The sequence below is a fragment of the Atheta coriaria genome, unplaced genomic scaffold, assembly GCF_025399875.1.
Source record: "Atheta coriaria isolate IRGN ID8LTWV9N9 unplaced genomic scaffold, Caltech_Dcor_3.1 hic_scaffold_10_pilon, whole genome shotgun sequence".
Classification (NCBI taxonomy): Eukaryota; Metazoa; Arthropoda; class Insecta; order Coleoptera; family Staphylinidae; genus Dalotia; species Dalotia coriaria.
Window position 1 is genome coordinate 7,765,126 of NW_027045452.1, and position 16,818 is coordinate 7,781,943.

The window sequence follows — 16,818 nt, forward strand, 5'->3', positions numbered from 1 at the left end:
GCTAGCATGCTGGAGGTTCATGGATCGAATCTCAGTTGTAGAAGGCAATTTTATTAAATAATAAGAAATTTAAGAAATGTGGGTTGCATACCACAAAAATTCAAGATTCAAATGTTAGAAATAACTTGAAAAGCAGAATACGACGAAGCAACAGTAAGAATAAGTTGAAGATGGTGGAGGAGCAAGTTGGGAACAGCAGCAGCAGGAGAAGTAAGAAGAGAAGAAAAGAAGAGAGAGTACAGGAAGAAAAGAGAATAGGGGTGACAGAATTTTTAAATTTTTTGGCACGTGTCGTTATAAGACAGTCTACGGTCTATCTCCCAGAGCGCCTCCGGCGCTCTGGTCGATCGCCCACTTCTTCGATGCGTCCATTGCTCCCGGCCCATCCTACAGCTACGATGTCTCTGCGCTTCATCCCCGGAATTATCAGGCATATCAACAATTTTTATGGTGGGGGATCATCCCCAGAGAGAGGGAACTCCTTATAAGGACATCCTTTTAAGAACTTGTAAAAATATTTCTAATTTTTAAGTCGCCTCAAGAGAAGGACACTTAAAAATATTCTTACAAGTTCTCACCTGTACCTGAAATGAAAGATGGAGTACACAAATCATACAGGATACCTTAACAATTTTTATAGTGGGGATCATCCCCTTATAAGGACTTGTAGAGATATTTCTAAGTGTCGCTGCTCTCAGAGCCGACCAAAACATTGAGAAATACTTTACAAGTCGTGATCAGTACCTGAAATGATAGAAGGAAGGGGTGCACAAGTCATAAGACACAGCCATTGCCTTTAACATTTCTTTATTAACAAAATAAATACAATATAAGTTCATAACTTGTATGTTCAATAGTTACAAGACATATGACGTCATTTTAAAACATGTTTATGACCTGCATAGCCGTGCCATGCTAACGGCTGTGAAATTACAAAAGATAACACTGGAAAATAGCAAATTGCGCATAACATCCGTGGAAAATTATATACAGGGTGTTATCAAAAGAAATTCTTAAATTTAAAAAAAAAACACACCAAAACAATAAAGATTGTCAATTTTTTGGCAGGGCATAAAGAAAATTTACATACCGGGTGTTGTCAAAAGAAAATCTTCACTGCAACAAACTACTACCACCCGACGAAGAATTTAATTCCGCATCTTTTGACACCGCGTTGAAGTTGGTGAGACGTCTAGATCGCGCGCAAACCCGAAAAAACAATGAAAAATTACAGTTTTATGCAAATTTTCGCGGGTTATAGGGGGAGTTTCTGCAACAAACTACTACCATCCGACGAAGAATTTAATTCCGCATCTTTTGACACCGCGCTGAAGTTGGTGAGACGTCTAGATCGCGCGCAAACCCGAAAAAACAATAAAAAATTGCAGTTTTATGCAAATTTTTGCGGGTTACAGAGGGAGTTTCTGCAACAAACTATTACCACCCGACGAAGAATTTAATTCCGCATCTTTTGAGGCCGCGCTGAAGTTGGTGAGACGTCTAGATCACGCGCAAACCCGAAAAAACAATGAAAAATTACAGTTTTATGCAAATTTTCGCGGGTTACAGGGGGAGTTTCTGCAACAAGCTACTACCACCCGATGAAGAATTTAATTCCGCATCTTTTGACACCGCGTTGAAGTCGCTGAGACGTCTAGATCACGCGCAAACTCGAAAAATCAATGAAAAATTACAGTTTTATGCAAATTTTCGCGGGTTATAGGGGGAGTTTCTGCAACAAACTACTACCATCCGACGAAGAATTTAATTCCGCATCTTTTGACACCGCGCTGAAGTTGGTGAGACGTCTAGATCGCGCGCAAACCCGAAAAAAACAATAAAAAATTGCAGTTTTATGCAAATTTTTGCGGGTTACAGAGGGAGTTTCTGCAACAAACTATTACCACCCGACGAAGAATTTAATTCCGCATCTTTTGAGGCCGCGCTGAAGTTGGTGAGACGTCTAGATCACGCGCAAACCCGAAAAAACAATGAAAAATTACAGTTTTATGCAAATTTTCGCGGGTTACAGGGGGAGTTTCTGCAACAAGCTACTACCACCCGATGAAGAATTTAATTCCGCATCTTTTGACACCGCGCTGAAGTCGCTGAGACGTCTAGATCACGCGCAAACTCGAAAAATCAATGAAAAATTACAGTTTTATGCAAATTTTCGCGGGTTATAGGGGGAGTTTCTGCAACAAACTACTACCATCCGACGAAGAATTTAATTCCGCATCTTTTGACACCGCGCTGAAGTTGGTGAGACGTCTAGATCGCGCGCAAACCCAAAAAAACAATGAAAAATTACAGTTTTATGCAAATTTTCGCGGGTTATAGGGGGAGTTTCTGCAACAAACTATTACCACCCGACGAAGAATTTAATTCCGCATCTTTTGAGGCCACGCTGAAGTTGGTGAGACGTCTAGATCGCGCGCAAACCCGAAAAACAATAAAAAATTGCAGTTTTATGCAAATTTTCGCGGGTTACAGGGGGAGTTTCTGCAACAAACTATTACCACCCGACGAAGAATTTAATTCCGCATCTTTTGAGGCCACGCTGAAGTTGGTGAGACGTCTAGATCGCGCGCAAACCCGAAAAACAATAAAAAATTGCAGTTTTATGCAAATTTTCGCGGGTTACAGGGGGAGTTTCTGCAACAAACTATTACCACCCGACGAAGAATTTAATTCCGCATCTTTTGAGGCCACGCTGAAGTTGGTGAGACGTCTAGATCGCGCGCAAACCCGAAAAACAATAAAAAATTGCAGTTTTATGCAAATTTTCGCGGGTTACAGGGGGAGTTTCTGCAACAAACTATTACCACCCGACGAAGAATTTAATTCCGCATCTTTTGAGGACGCGCTGAAGTTGGTGAGACGTCTAGATCACGCGCAAACCCGAAAAAACAATGAAAAATTAAAGTTTTATGCAAATTTTCGCAGGTTACAGGGGGAGTATCTGCAACAAACTACTACCACCCGAAGAAGAATTTAATTCCGCATCTTTTGACGCCGCGCTGAAGTTGGTGAGACGCCTAAATCGCGCGCAAACCCGAAAAAACAATGAAAAATTACAGTTTTATGCAAATTTTCGCGGGTTACAGGGAGAGTTTCTGCAACAAACTCTTACCACCCGACGGAGAATTTAATTCCGCATCTATTGATGCCGCGGTGAAGTTAGTGAGACGCCTAGATCACGCGCAAATAAAAAAAAACATGAAAAATCACAATTATATGCCAATACGCTGCATGCGGCATGAGGAGATAGCAACGCCACACAAAAATGTTGTATATACACAAACGCAATGCCCGACGCAGAAATTAAAACGAAAAATATAATAGAATTATAAACTTACCAATGCAGACGTCATCAGACTCCAAAGCACGAAGATACTGTTAATAACAAAAAACGAAACATTAGTTAAAACCGAAATAATTCATACGATTAAATAATACTATATTCACACCGCGGAGAAAACAATCAATCTGTGCTGTTTAGTTAAAAGTTACGTACTTACACCCGCACGATGGGTCATCGTAATGATGAATAAGTCAACATGTGGGCGATATGTATCCTATTCATTTAGCAACCGACAACGAACCTTGTAACTTGCATAAGTATGCACACGAAACACGATCAATATAAAGTAAATTTAGAAAACAAAAGTCCGAACAAATAATACGAGTCGCTCAAAACACGTCTGCATCACCCAGCGACCGGCACAAAACTGGCTGCAATCCGCTGATAGTGTATGCCGTTGCGCCGAGCAAGTAACAATACGACAGTTTCTTATCGTAAACTGCAAGAGCAAGAGCAAGAGCAAGAGTAGCGCATAGCCAGAACGACCCGCGACCTTGTGCCCGAATCGCATTTGGCTTGGTACCTGCGATCAAAACTAAACTAAGATGCGGCAACGTGCGGCATGAGGGGATGGCAACGACAAGACACGAGAATGTGATAAGTATAAAATGTAATCGAAACAAACACAGATCTCGAGTCGAATGCCCAAATTTGCATATGTAATAAACAATAAATAATAAGCAAAAAAAAACTACTATACGCAATACCCTCTCTAGTCATTGTTGTGAAATGATACTCTGTTAGAATCATTGCAAATCAACGCAAGTTATATCAAATGAGAATTTAAAATATTTTAATTTCGTATTTTAAGTAATTTTTGCCCATTTTTTTCAATCGCGAATATCTCGTAAACTAAAAGAGAAAAATTGGAACGAATCTCAGCGCCTTAATCTACGGACTATTCTCTATAAGATAGGATAGTTAAAACGCATATCTAAGAGATGAAATTTTAAGTCTTAAGAAAAAATTGCTTGACAATTTACTTTTTTTCGACGATTTTTGATAATTAATATCTCTTAAACTAAAAGCGATAGCAACCAACGAACTGCTGATTATGATAGATTGGAACATTCTCTATCAGATAAAAATATAAAATAACTATATTTCCTAGAGTAAAAGGTCAAAAAACGCGACTAAAAGTGCTAAAAAGTGACATTTTTCAATTTTTGACGATTTTTTTCAATCGCGAATATCTCGTAAACTAAAGCAGATACATAGGTACAAATCGCAGAGACTATTCTACGAACTATTTTCTAAAAGATAGGCTAGTTAAAACCGAAATCTAAGATATGAAATTTTGAGTCTTAAGAAAAATTTGCCAAGGGGGGGTGCTTAATACTTTTTTTCGACGATTTTTGATAATTAATATCTCTTAAACTAAAAGCGATAGCAACCAACGAATTGCTGATTATGTTAGATTGGAACATTCTCTATCAGATAAAAATATAAAATAACTATATTTCCTAGAGTAAAAGGTCAAAAAACGCGAATGAAAGTGCTAAAAAGTGACATTTTTCAATTTTTGACGATTTTTTTCAATCGCGAATATCTCGTAAACTAAAGCAGATACATAGGTACAAATCGCAGAGACTATTCTACGAACTATTCTCTATAAGATAGGCTAGTTAAAACGCAAATTTGAGAGATGAAATTTTCATCCTCAAGAAAAAATTGCCAAGGGGGGGTGCTTAATACTTTTTTTCGACGATTTTTGATAATTAAAATCTCTTAAACTAAAAGCGATAGCAACCAATGAATTGCTGATTATAAAAGATTGGAAAATTCTCTATCAGATAAAAATATAAAATAAGTATATTTCCTACAGTAAACGGTCGAAAAACGCGACTAAAAGTGCTAAAATGTGACTTTCTTAAGAAAAAATTGCCATTTTTGCCATTGACATTTTTCAATTTTTACCCATTTGTTTCAATCGCGAATATCTCGTAAATTAAAAGAAATAGACAGGAACGAATCGCAAAGTTTCAATCTACGGAAAATTCTATATCAAATAAGCTAGTTACATTGGAAATTTAAGAGATAAAATTTGTGCTTGCTACCTGTTTACTTCACTAATGAGTTCCGGGGTCGACAGAGACCTACCGTCTAGAACAAGTCTTACGCTATCTCTATATGCAAACGGCATTGAAATGAATTGGCGGGTCCCAAAAATGAATCATCTATATTCTAGAACAACCCTTGAGCGCGGGATTTTTACCATTTTGTTCTACGCATTACATATGATACAAACAATAAAAATTCAACTAACCTTTATATTGCTGTAAATCAATAAAATTTTAATCCGTAGTTCAACACAAAATAATAGACACAATAAACACTTATTATGGACACTGTCGTTTGTTGATAAAATGTACCACAGTTCTTAAAACGAGAAACTCAAAACAGACACGAGATGCACACGCGAGATGCACACGCCCGAAAACCGAAAGTGATACTGAACCACGAGAACCACAGCAACTCCGCTGCCTTGGCTGAACGCGATAAAAAAGTTGTTTGTGCATGCGTTGATAAGAGACCTGTGCACATACCAAAACAAGTCAACTGCCGAAGATTCAAATTAAATTTCGTTGTATGTGAGTTGTAAAGTCGCATTCAATTAAAACAAGAAATTAAAATTAAAAAAAAAAACATAAAGAAACTGCTTATCTTGCAATTCGGTGAAGATTTTAAAGTTATTTTCAGGTATTTTAAAAGATTATAGGTATACGAACTACTTACAATGTGGGGCATCTTAATTAACAAAGTAATTATTGAGCTGCCTACTACAGGATTTCTTTTTTATATATCCAACCTTTAGGTAACTCACACGCAGGTGTCGCTAGCATGTTCCATCTTAAAAGAAATTCAATATTATTTTAAAATATTTATAGGATATTCTAATAATCTATTAATAATCTAATAGTGTTTAGTACTTAATTTAGTATAAATAAATCGAAAAAAATAAATATAAATATAATTATTAACAAAAGCCATACAAGAAATATTGAACTGCATATCAATAAAATATGTTGAAATGGCAAATCAATAAAAATATTGAAATTTTTAATGTTTTCTCAATTAATTTAATTACTATGATTAATTGTTCAACATGTTTATGTGTCCTTAAATCAAGTCTTATACCCAAAGTCATTGCACCAGACTTTTCCAACACAGATTGTACATTTTCGAAAGAAAAAATCCAGCTTGTTGAACGCTAGCGCAAGTTGATGGGATCGCGCCCGTGCGCAATTTAGCTGTCACAGCCGCATCAAACAGCGGCTCTATAATTTCGCCCCGGCCACACACTCGGTGCGAAACAACGAAACCGACGCAAACGGCACAATTTCGATTCCAGCCGCAGCCACCACAGGAACCCAACAACCGACACACAGACTAGCGACAACATGTGGATGGATAATTTGGCTGCAAAATTGCAACAGTTACAACGCCGACAAACATCGACCACATGAAACTATAGACTGGAAAAAGACGCGCCGAGCGTACAAGAGAATCAGAAACCAGTAAAAACAAGTAAATCGTGGAAAACAAGTCGCAAAGGTAGGTATATAATAAGGGCACAAGCGGCGCAATTAAAATAAACATAAAGAAAAAATTGCGCAAACGTTGCGTTCGTTTCATTACAACTCAAAAATAAATTAAAAGAATTAAAAACATGTGCCGAAACCAGGGATCGAACCAGGGACCTTTAGATCTTCAGTCTAACGCTCTCCCAACTGAGCTATTTCGGCTGATAGTTTAAACAAAATGTAAACAATTACCCAGAATCTAGTAAAAATAATATTTTCTCAAGTTTAAAAAAAATCTAAAATTATAATGACCGCAGACTAATTGCAGGCATCGTCCGGCGGTGAAATGTGTACTCGTACGTCTCACCTGTTCGTATAAAAACGCCGTCGAGACGGAAAATTTAAATACGAAGCGACACTCATAAGTAAAACCAGCTTACTTACTCGTATAGAGTATGTAGAGACGTTGTCGTCGGCGTCGTCGTCGTGCATGAAATCGCCGATGAAGTTATAAGTTGCTGCTTTGTGGCGGCTCGTAAAAAACGTCTAAAACACACGGCGCTTGCGACGTTTCGCAGGCTTTGCATCTTTGCTCTTAATCGCCGTTGAAATTAAAATGTCTTAATCGCGGTTAATATTACATAATATTCTCGCATTCATTAAAGGCAACAGGGAAGTAGAGAGAGGCAGTTTATGAGGGCGATAAACGCATTTTATTGGCGTCGGTATTTGATAGAGGCAGGAAAGGAAGTATTAATAAAGATTTAAGGGTTGATAGGAGCGGATTTAATTTTAGAGAATTTTTTAATTTCGTTTTTGATTTATGAGTACTGCTGATTTGGTTGGGTTATCTTGCCTTGGGCAGCAGATGTTTATATTAGTGTTTATCTTAATGACAAGTTGTAAGATAAGTTTTGCTTTTGTTTTGTTTTAATTTATAAATAATTAAAAATCGCAATAACACGTTGAAAAATGATTGCATCAGCCGAAATAGCTCAGTTGGGAGAGCGTTAGACTGAAGATCTAAAGGTCCCTGGTTCGATCCCTGGTTTCGGCAATTGTTTTACATATTTTGCATGTGTGGCGATTCACAACTGTTCTAATGCGCAGGCAACACAATATGGAGAACAACAGTGGCGTAACTGTTCCATCGGAGGCTCGGGGAACCTTTTTAAAAGCTATTCTTGCCATAAAAAGAGTCAAATTATAATTTAATTATAATACACCGTCTTTTTCACCCGAAATCTTATCGAGTTGGAGGTCTGTGACTTTTAACAGCCTTGTTACGCCACTGGTGTCGAAATACTGATGACACAACAAGTAGAAAAACCGTAGAAAAACAAAGAATTTTATCAAAAGAATTTAAATTTCAAAAAACCTTTTCGCGGTTACCACAATCGTGATTTCAAAATTCTTAAATAATACAAAAAACATGAAACTTACATGTGTTTCCCTGGATGTTCCAAAATGGCCTGAAGATCCAAGATGGCGTCCGAAACCTGAAAAGCAACATGTTTCAGTTGTAGCCACCATGTACAGCGCACACACAAGCAGACAGGAGACAATTAAACGCATGCACTTTTTTCGTGTCGAAATGTGGATTGTGGATTTCGTGCGTATTGAGTGTCAGCTCGCTTCGTTTATTTTGGTTTCGTGTCGAATTTGGCTTTTCGTGATTCGCCTTTTCGCCGACGCCAGAGTTTCACGTGTGCGTTTTCGGTGCGCGTTCACACACAACAAATGTTCACAATCGTCGGCGGCGTCCACAGCGGATCACCAGCTTTCGAAAGGTCCAGTTACGCTTCTCCAGGAGTCAAAATTATGTGCACCCACCAAATTCGCGTAAAAAATGATAAACTACAGTGAAATTCATAGATTAGTGAGTGATAAGTGATATAACTAGTGCTGTGAGATGTGCATCACTATAGTTATCAACAATATAACCACAAAAGAGTAAAAATGTAAGAAGAACTAAATTTATTTCTAAAATGTGTAAAATTGATTCAATGCCGGGTTTTAATATGCATAAGTTCCCTAGGCCTCTAAGTAAATCGTTTATTTCATAATTAATCATTAGCGAAGAAGGCATGCGAGTTATCTCGATGATTTAATCAACAATTAATCACTGAAAAGCGACTTGTTCACGAGCAGAACACTTATAAATCGCTTTTTAATTGCAATTTTTACGCAGATACATACGAAAACAGCGTAACGACTTTCGCAGCATGATTAATATAATAAACCTTAAAATTTCCAACGTAATGAATATTTAAAAACGATAATATTGGATGAAAAAAACTGCCAAAAGACCAATAAACAGAATCCGGCGAGCATTAATCAATAATTTCATACTTAGCGCGAGCAAAGCGTCGATTTTCACGGTATGATGATGCAAACCTGTTGGCATTAACCGTAATTTCTCGGTTAATCGACAATTAGTATGTCGTTAAGAATGATAAATGTTCTTTTGCACAGAAAACGCAAAGAACATCATGATACAGTCATTAATTTCAATGATTTCAAAGTCAAGGATGCACATTGCAATCTAAACAAAGTTAAAACTTAAAATATAAACAAAATGGCGGTTTATTATTATAAACATTTTATTATCAGCCGAAATAGCTCAGTTGGGAGAGCGTTAGACTGAAGATCTAAAGGTCCCTGGTTCGATCCCTGGTTTCGGCAGTTATTTTATTAAAATTACCAAGAAATTCATCAGGATAAAAATATTTACCTTTATTCTTAAATTGCAGCTACCGAAAATTAGTGCACAAAGTGTTTCAGCGATAATTGCCCATAAAATAAACCGAACACAATGTGTGCTGTGTGCGATTTAACGCGCAAGGCGGACATCTGTAAGAGTCGAGCGTCCGGCGGCGTCATTAAATTTGCATTAATTCATCGAAACACTTAACGAGACAAGATGCAACTGCAACAAGCAATCTACCGATTTGCCTCGCAGATAATGAATTAATGTTAGGCGCAAGTGCGTACTAAACTCGCATTACTCGAACTAATTAAGCGTTTAAAACAATATCCATCAAAAAAAAACTTTCCCTTCTTTAATATCCGAAATAATATTCTGCGAGATTTTTATCTTGTTTATTTATGACTTATTTCGTTTAGGGTAGACTGGGTACGGTAGTACCAGGGGCGGTAGTACCAAAGCAAATATCTCGTGAACAGTTGAGCACAGCCCTATGCGTTCAAGGAGTGATAGTAGCCGCATACAAGTTGAAGTATGTAAGTTGTAAGTTGAGTCACACAAAGCCAGTTACACGCGTGTAGGACGTGTTTTTGATTTTTTGAGATCAAAAGTAAATATTTGATGATGAATTGTTTTTAGTTTTAAATCTTGTCTTGCGTGTTATATTATAGGTACGTGTGTGTTTATTGAAAATAAATGGTTTTGAAGAATAAAGGTATGTTAATCAAATTCTTGTATCTCTATTATTTTTTATTATTAAATATAATTTGGAAAATGTCCACATGGGGACGGTTGTACCAAATAATATGGGGACAGTTGTACCGGTATAAACGACCCCATGCCTTGTATTATTTTAAAGTAAAATTTCTTTTTCTTTCTAAACGTAAAACGTTTGCTTTATATTAGATGCCACGAGTACGTATTCGCAAAACAGGAAAAGGCCAACATGATGATAGCGCTTATATCAATGCCTATGAGTGTATATTGAGTGTAAGAACTGGGCTCATGAGCAATGCACTGACGGAGAACCCAGCTACGTATGCAATAATTGTGATTCCAACTAATTTTATTGTTGCACACATAGCAGGACATTTAAGTATAATTTTAAAAGTGTTTTCTTTATTGTAATAAATACGTTTATTGTAATAAATAAGTTTTATTTCTGTATGGTACAATCGACCCCACCCCCTGGTACAACCGTCCTGAGGTCTGAGGTCGGTTGTACCATTTCTCACCCACAACAAAATTTAGATTTATGAAGGTACTTGTAACCTTGAGGGATTAAAAATATGGGCAAAACGTAGCCAGATGATTAGGCATTAAACTATGACAAGTACCATTGGGCTAAGTAAAATCCTATTAAGCCTACAGGCAAAAATCTAAAAAATGGTACAACCGTACCCAGTCTACTTTTTACTTAAGATAAACCAAAATGACATAATAATATATGCAATACAGTTATAATTTATATAATATGGCAATAGTTGTAATTATAACAGTGTGGCGCAACCAAAAATGTAATTATTACAATATTTATTTTATTTTAAGAATTTAAGAGTTAATTAAAATTTAATTCGTAATTTTAAAAGAAAATTACCTAGCAATCTCATTGACATCAATATTTATTTATTCACACAGCCGACCATTAATTATTCTAGCAATTAACTCAACTTAAGTTACCTTAAATTGTTTTTTTTCTTATTTTAATATTGTGTACAAGTATTGTGTGAAATGTCGAGATTAGTTTCATTCAGGAATCAGGACATTTTCCACTCTGATAAGTCCGCAATCGTGCACCACCGCGAATAATTAATAACCGCACAAGGAATGTAATTACGGCGTTCGCGTTTTGCAATCGACATTAATACGAGTAATTTCTATTTAATCAACAACAATCACAATACAATTTTATATTCTTCTTCAAAAATACCTATAAATCCAACTTTTACTAAATACTTTTAACAGTTTAACAGTTTGTTAGCTTATATTAATATTTTATTTCCTTTTTTCAACGCCTCTATTTTATATTTCCCACACGAGCGTCGTAATTCATTTTTATTTCCCGCTTTATCAGCAAACCATTCCCCATTCGTCTCCCCAGCAATATCAGCATATCAGTAAAACAATAGCAGTGATGGCGCGCTGTACTTTAACCATCAGTCATCATGAATTAAAAATAAAACAACGGCGAGCATTAAAAGTTGCATATTTATATTGATTTTAAAAATATGCAACACACATTGCACGAAATTAATTGCCTCGGCGTATATTTACGTATAATCGGCGTTCATTTATCAAAAGTGACTGAAAACATTTGTCGTCTGTCTTGCGATTTGTTTTTTCAATGTTTTACGGCGTGTTGCCGCATTAATACGAATGCCTAAAGTGCACGACGCGTAAAAACGGAATAAATTTCCGAACGCACAGAAGCCACAATGCTTATTTGCATCTTGAATAAATAACTTTTTGTTACTTTAATTGTGCTCAACACCAATTACCACAAATGTATGAATAATGCAAATAAAATATTTTAATATTGTTTAAAAATGTTTTTCCTGTTTATTTACTAGATAAAAATCATCGTCGCAAGTTTTTTATAAATAGAAATGATATTGATATGTGTGATAAGTTTTATTACTCGATGCGACGAGGGCTGAAAGCATTAATATTTGTTTAATTCGTCATTCGTTATGTTGGGCTGCCATTTATCAGCGCGTTGGCTGCTACTGGGCGCCGCCGAGCGCCGCCATACAAACAAGGGGTGTGTTCAGTGTTTACACCCTTGCGTAACCAGTAGCCGCGCACCGTGTTACCCTCATCAATATCGGAGCGCCCCTTTCTCTGCAATGCGCAGCATTGTAATCGAGGGTTGTAAAATGGATGACGATGACATCTACCAAACTAGCGTAGATTGATATGGTGCTATGTTTCTAATACCAGTAAATAGGTAACAATTGAGGTTAGAGTTGAAAATGGCGCCAAAAATTCAACTTTCACCCCTTGAGGTTTTTGATTGTCTCACAATAAAAATATTTTTCTTTTATATTATATTCTTTACATTGTATTGTATGTTTAAGATCCAGTTGTGGTCCGTCTCGCTAACACAATGGCGCGTTTTTTTGTATAGTAAAACCCCGTCTCGACCTCGTCGCCGTCGCCGCTGTTATTACGAGCCCGCAATTACGCTAGCGTGACTGTAGGAGGCGCCGGTAGCCGTTCGGAAACTCACCAATCATAACTCGGCAAAAGTAATAATACCTTGGCGAGCCGCGTCGAGCCGCCGACCATATTTGAAAATTGTGCCTAATGCATATGCTCCATCCGCCTGTATATGTGTGTGTGTGTGTTTGTTGTGAACAAACAACAAACAGAGAGACACACATCAAACACATCCTATACACAACACACAGTGCAGTTGTGCAGGCAGTGTAGAGTTGGAAAAAATTAATATAATATGTATAATGTATATTTATGCATATAAACAAAACAATGTGCATAAACTCGTAACTTGTTTGTTTGTTTGTACAAATTACATTGTGGCGGCCATTTTGATTTCAATGCAGAGGTAGACATAGAAATATTTCAACTTAACTTTAACTGATTTTATTTATTATTTAAAGTGGATATTAATAGTATGGCAGCCATTTTTGTAGCAGGAAGTAAGGGGATATAGCTCAGTGGTAGAGCATTCGACTGCAGATCGAGAGGTCCCCGGTTCAAACCCGGGTGTCCCCTAAATTTTTCATAAATTTTCTTTAAAAAATAAACAAAAAATTTAAAAAAAATTCAACTTATGTTTATTTCTCTAGTAATACCCTTACTATATACTTTAAAAACTTGTAGAAATAGTTTTGAGGCGTAATTTTTGCCAATTAAGTAAGTTTTCATGTCGAGAGCGATCCTGATCCGATAATATCCCACTTATTTCCCATCGATCCTGATATACCCGCTTCCCGTTATTTTCAACAATTACCAGCAAAAAACGGCCGCATTATTACCGCGGCGGCCACACCGATACCTCTCTAGCAGACGTGTAGTTAGTGATATTATAATAAGTATAAAATTCGTCTCGATTCGATCTCGCAGCGCGGCGTTTCCTTGAGCAATCCGGCCGCTTTTTGTAATTTCTCGCCCGACTCTCGGAACCAAACACAACACAACGAAATATAAAAACAGCGCGCCGGCCATCGTTTGATTGACAACTACCTGTGCCCCCTCTGTGATTACGCTTCTACGCTCTCGCTGCGAACATTTTCATTCGGTTTATTTTAAACAAAATAAATTACACAGCGTGTAAAACTATTTAAATCCGTTTTCCCATTAAAATAATGACGAAATATATTTTTTATCATAAAAATAAATAATTTGTTAAATTTTTATGTAAAATCTTTTAAAATTTAATTAAAAATAAAAAAATTTAATTTTTAATGTAATACATGAACACTCTGTATATTTAAAGCTAGCTTTAACGCAATAGAAAGAAATTTAACTTTACAACCACCGGCGATCATGGATTAATTATGTAATTATTATATCTCGACCCAGTATCTGCACTAGTCAATACAATGTCTTGGATCTGGCGGATCCGTTGGCTGTTGTTGTTGGTATCGGAAATCGGCGGTAATCAATAGGTCGGTAATCCGTGCCGGAGCCACACAGCATTGTAGTGTGCGTCCAGTTGGGGGCCCGGAGGGTCCCGGCTCGTCAAACTCGAACTTATCCTGTCACAATTTGACAAGCCGAAGGAGTCGAGCGGCTCGAGACGGCGTCGAACTCGGTCGGTTCAATTAAATCGTATTCCGTATGGCGCAGTGTTAGTATTAGTGTGTGTGTGTGTGTCGGCTTTTTCAAAACTTTACTTTTGTGTGTTTAAATATTGGTTTGAATATTTTTGCTATTAGATACGAGCGATACAAGTATTTCTTGCCTCACAAAACGGAAATTATAGCTAAATTATATTAAATTATATACCTAGTAGAATGTTTTTTTTTGTTGTTGTTATTATTTTGTTTCTAGAATGTATTTTCTAAATTTTGAGTTTTTTGAAAATTTATTTTTTTCTGAATTAAAATTTGAATTAGAATTAAAATTGACATTCTTACATCATAATTAGGATTTCGAGTTTGTTTATTGTCTATTCGCGTCTAGTCTCCATCTCCAGTCAGATGAGTAATAATTACTCAGGTTATTATTTTAATTTCATTCTTTGTACACATAATAACACATGTTATTACATCACTGTAAAGATATAACACAGCTACAACAAACAATACAATAGGAGCAATCTAACTTTAAATTAAGTTTTAAAAAATAGTAAAAAAGAAAAATTAAAATATTTAGATGTATTTTGTCAACAATACTAAAAATTATGGTATATTAAGTATCAAGTGGTTAAACAAGTGTTTTAGTCATGGGATTGATTAAGAGCGAGCGTAGCTAGTGGTTAATAAATCGTATGTTTAACAACGTTTAGCCATGTGATGCTTAGATACGCGATTTCTTCTACTTTCATCCCGTAATTAAAGCCCGTGACTAAAGTACCTACTTTTGTCACTGCCTTGGTCGTCCGTATATAAAGTACCCGTTTTTGTGTCTCAAAACCGTAGAAAAGCTAAATATTTGCATTTTTACTTTTATCCCGATAGTACCTAATACTTTCAAAAATTTCGATTTTTAATAATAATTACACTTTTTAAGTTTTTTTTTTTCAAAAATAACACAAATCGCAGTGAAATTAACCACGTGTCATTTCCTAGACGTATTATTCTAATGACTGGTGTACAATCTATGAGATTGTAGCATTTGTACGCAATTACAAACGCAGTATTGTTGATTGTTGATCATTTTAACACACCTGATACCTACAAATCACAAGCAATATCTTTCAACTCAAACCAATGCCAACTCCAAGTCAATTTCTAACATATGATAAACTTATATTCATTGCAACAATCAACTATATTATGCAACAATTCCAAACAAAGACGTTGTAACATACAAATTTGACGATGTTTTATTCTCTCGCTTTCATTGTTTACCCGTCGAATTATATTTAATATAAGTTTTTATTTCTTACTTCACATTTCTCATTTCTAACAAAACGGCATATTTATTCGCAATTTTACCACAAATTTCGACTTGTAATATAAATATAATATTGGTAAAATACTAGCGTCATCATAAACAACCCGCAACAAGTTGTCCCGTCCGGAGTTGTCTCCCGGAACGTGTTGAACGCTGGCGAAGAAGAAGTAGCATAAAACGCACGTCGATGTGCTCGAATGTTTGAATACGTAACGCTGAATGTTAAATGTTGAATTCTCTCGCAGCGTGACAGCATGCATCTCCGCATCTCGGGAATATACCTATACGTACGTATGCGTCGAGTGCATCCTTTCATTTGCATACACGTCGCCCTCGTGAGCGCGCGCGCGCCCAGCGTAAATTACTCGCGCAAAGGTAGGTAAAGGTACCTACTACTCCGAAAAATAAAGCGGCGCGCTCGGCGCATTCAAGTGATATATGTAATGTATTAAGTGAGTCCAATAAATTGCGCCGTATTGAAAATTGATGATAAGCGCTGAATCGAGGCGCGCTCGAGTTGAGGCACTTTAGCGGGGCGATGATATTTATGTTGGGCGTTCGGCCGGTCGCATTCGGATGCAACAACTTTTTACATGTTGTTTACATCGTCAAACTGCTTATAAAATTGGAATATTAATACATAGCGTCATCTACCGGATCAAATACCAATGAAATTTGATTTGAATCAAAAACTAAGTAAAAAATTACATTATTAGTCATATGTTTGGTATGAATACCGCAAGTCCAACATAGGACTTCAAAATTTAATCCAGCAAAGCCTCGATTTAAAGAAAAACTTCGTTTAACGACTAGGGCTGTACAAATTAGCCGGCCAAGCCGGTTAAGGAAGTTAACCAGGCTAATTAGCTGGCTGACTACTCGGCTTAGCCGGTTAACCGAAATTAGCTAGGCTAATCAGCTAAAGGCTAAACCGGCCAATTGGCTAATTTTATATTTTATACAATATCTGTTCGGGCCAAGTCCGACAAACGTATTGATAACGCGGCGAATTGTTATCACTTGCATTTGGAAACAAAGATATTGTATAAAATATAAAATTAGCCAATTGGCCGGTTTAGCCTTTAGCTGATTAGCCTAGCTAATTTCGGTTAACCGGCTAAGCCGAGTAGTCAGCCAGC

The 16,818-nt window shown here is 36.6% G+C and overlaps 1 long non-coding RNA gene and 4 other non-coding genes across 5 annotated transcripts in view; 3 read left to right on the top strand and 2 right to left on the bottom strand.

Moving 5' to 3' along the window:
- Positions 1-7,037: 7,037 nt before the first annotated feature.
- Positions 7,038-7,110, bottom strand: TRNAF-GAA (transfer RNA phenylalanine (anticodon GAA)). The gene has a single exon. It is a non-coding gene; the product is annotated as a tRNA-Phe (tRNA).
- Positions 7,111-7,872: 762 nt separating this feature from the next.
- TRNAF-GAA (transfer RNA phenylalanine (anticodon GAA)) lies at positions 7,873-7,945 on the top strand. The gene has a single exon. It is a non-coding gene; the product is annotated as a tRNA-Phe (tRNA).
- Positions 7,946-8,274: 329 nt separating this feature from the next.
- The window catches only part of LOC135800138 (uncharacterized), a 61,308-nt gene continuing 52,764 nt past the window's right edge, over positions 8,275-16,818 (bottom strand). The window contains exon 3 of the long non-coding RNA XR_010550112.1: positions 8,275-8,387. This is a non-coding gene — a long non-coding RNA (uncharacterized lncRNA). The remainder of the gene's footprint in view (positions 8,388-16,818) is intronic.
- TRNAF-GAA (transfer RNA phenylalanine (anticodon GAA)) lies at positions 9,501-9,573 on the top strand. The gene has a single exon. It is a non-coding gene; the product is annotated as a tRNA-Phe (tRNA).
- TRNAC-GCA (transfer RNA cysteine (anticodon GCA)) lies at positions 13,259-13,330 on the top strand. The gene has a single exon. It is a non-coding gene; the product is annotated as a tRNA-Cys (tRNA).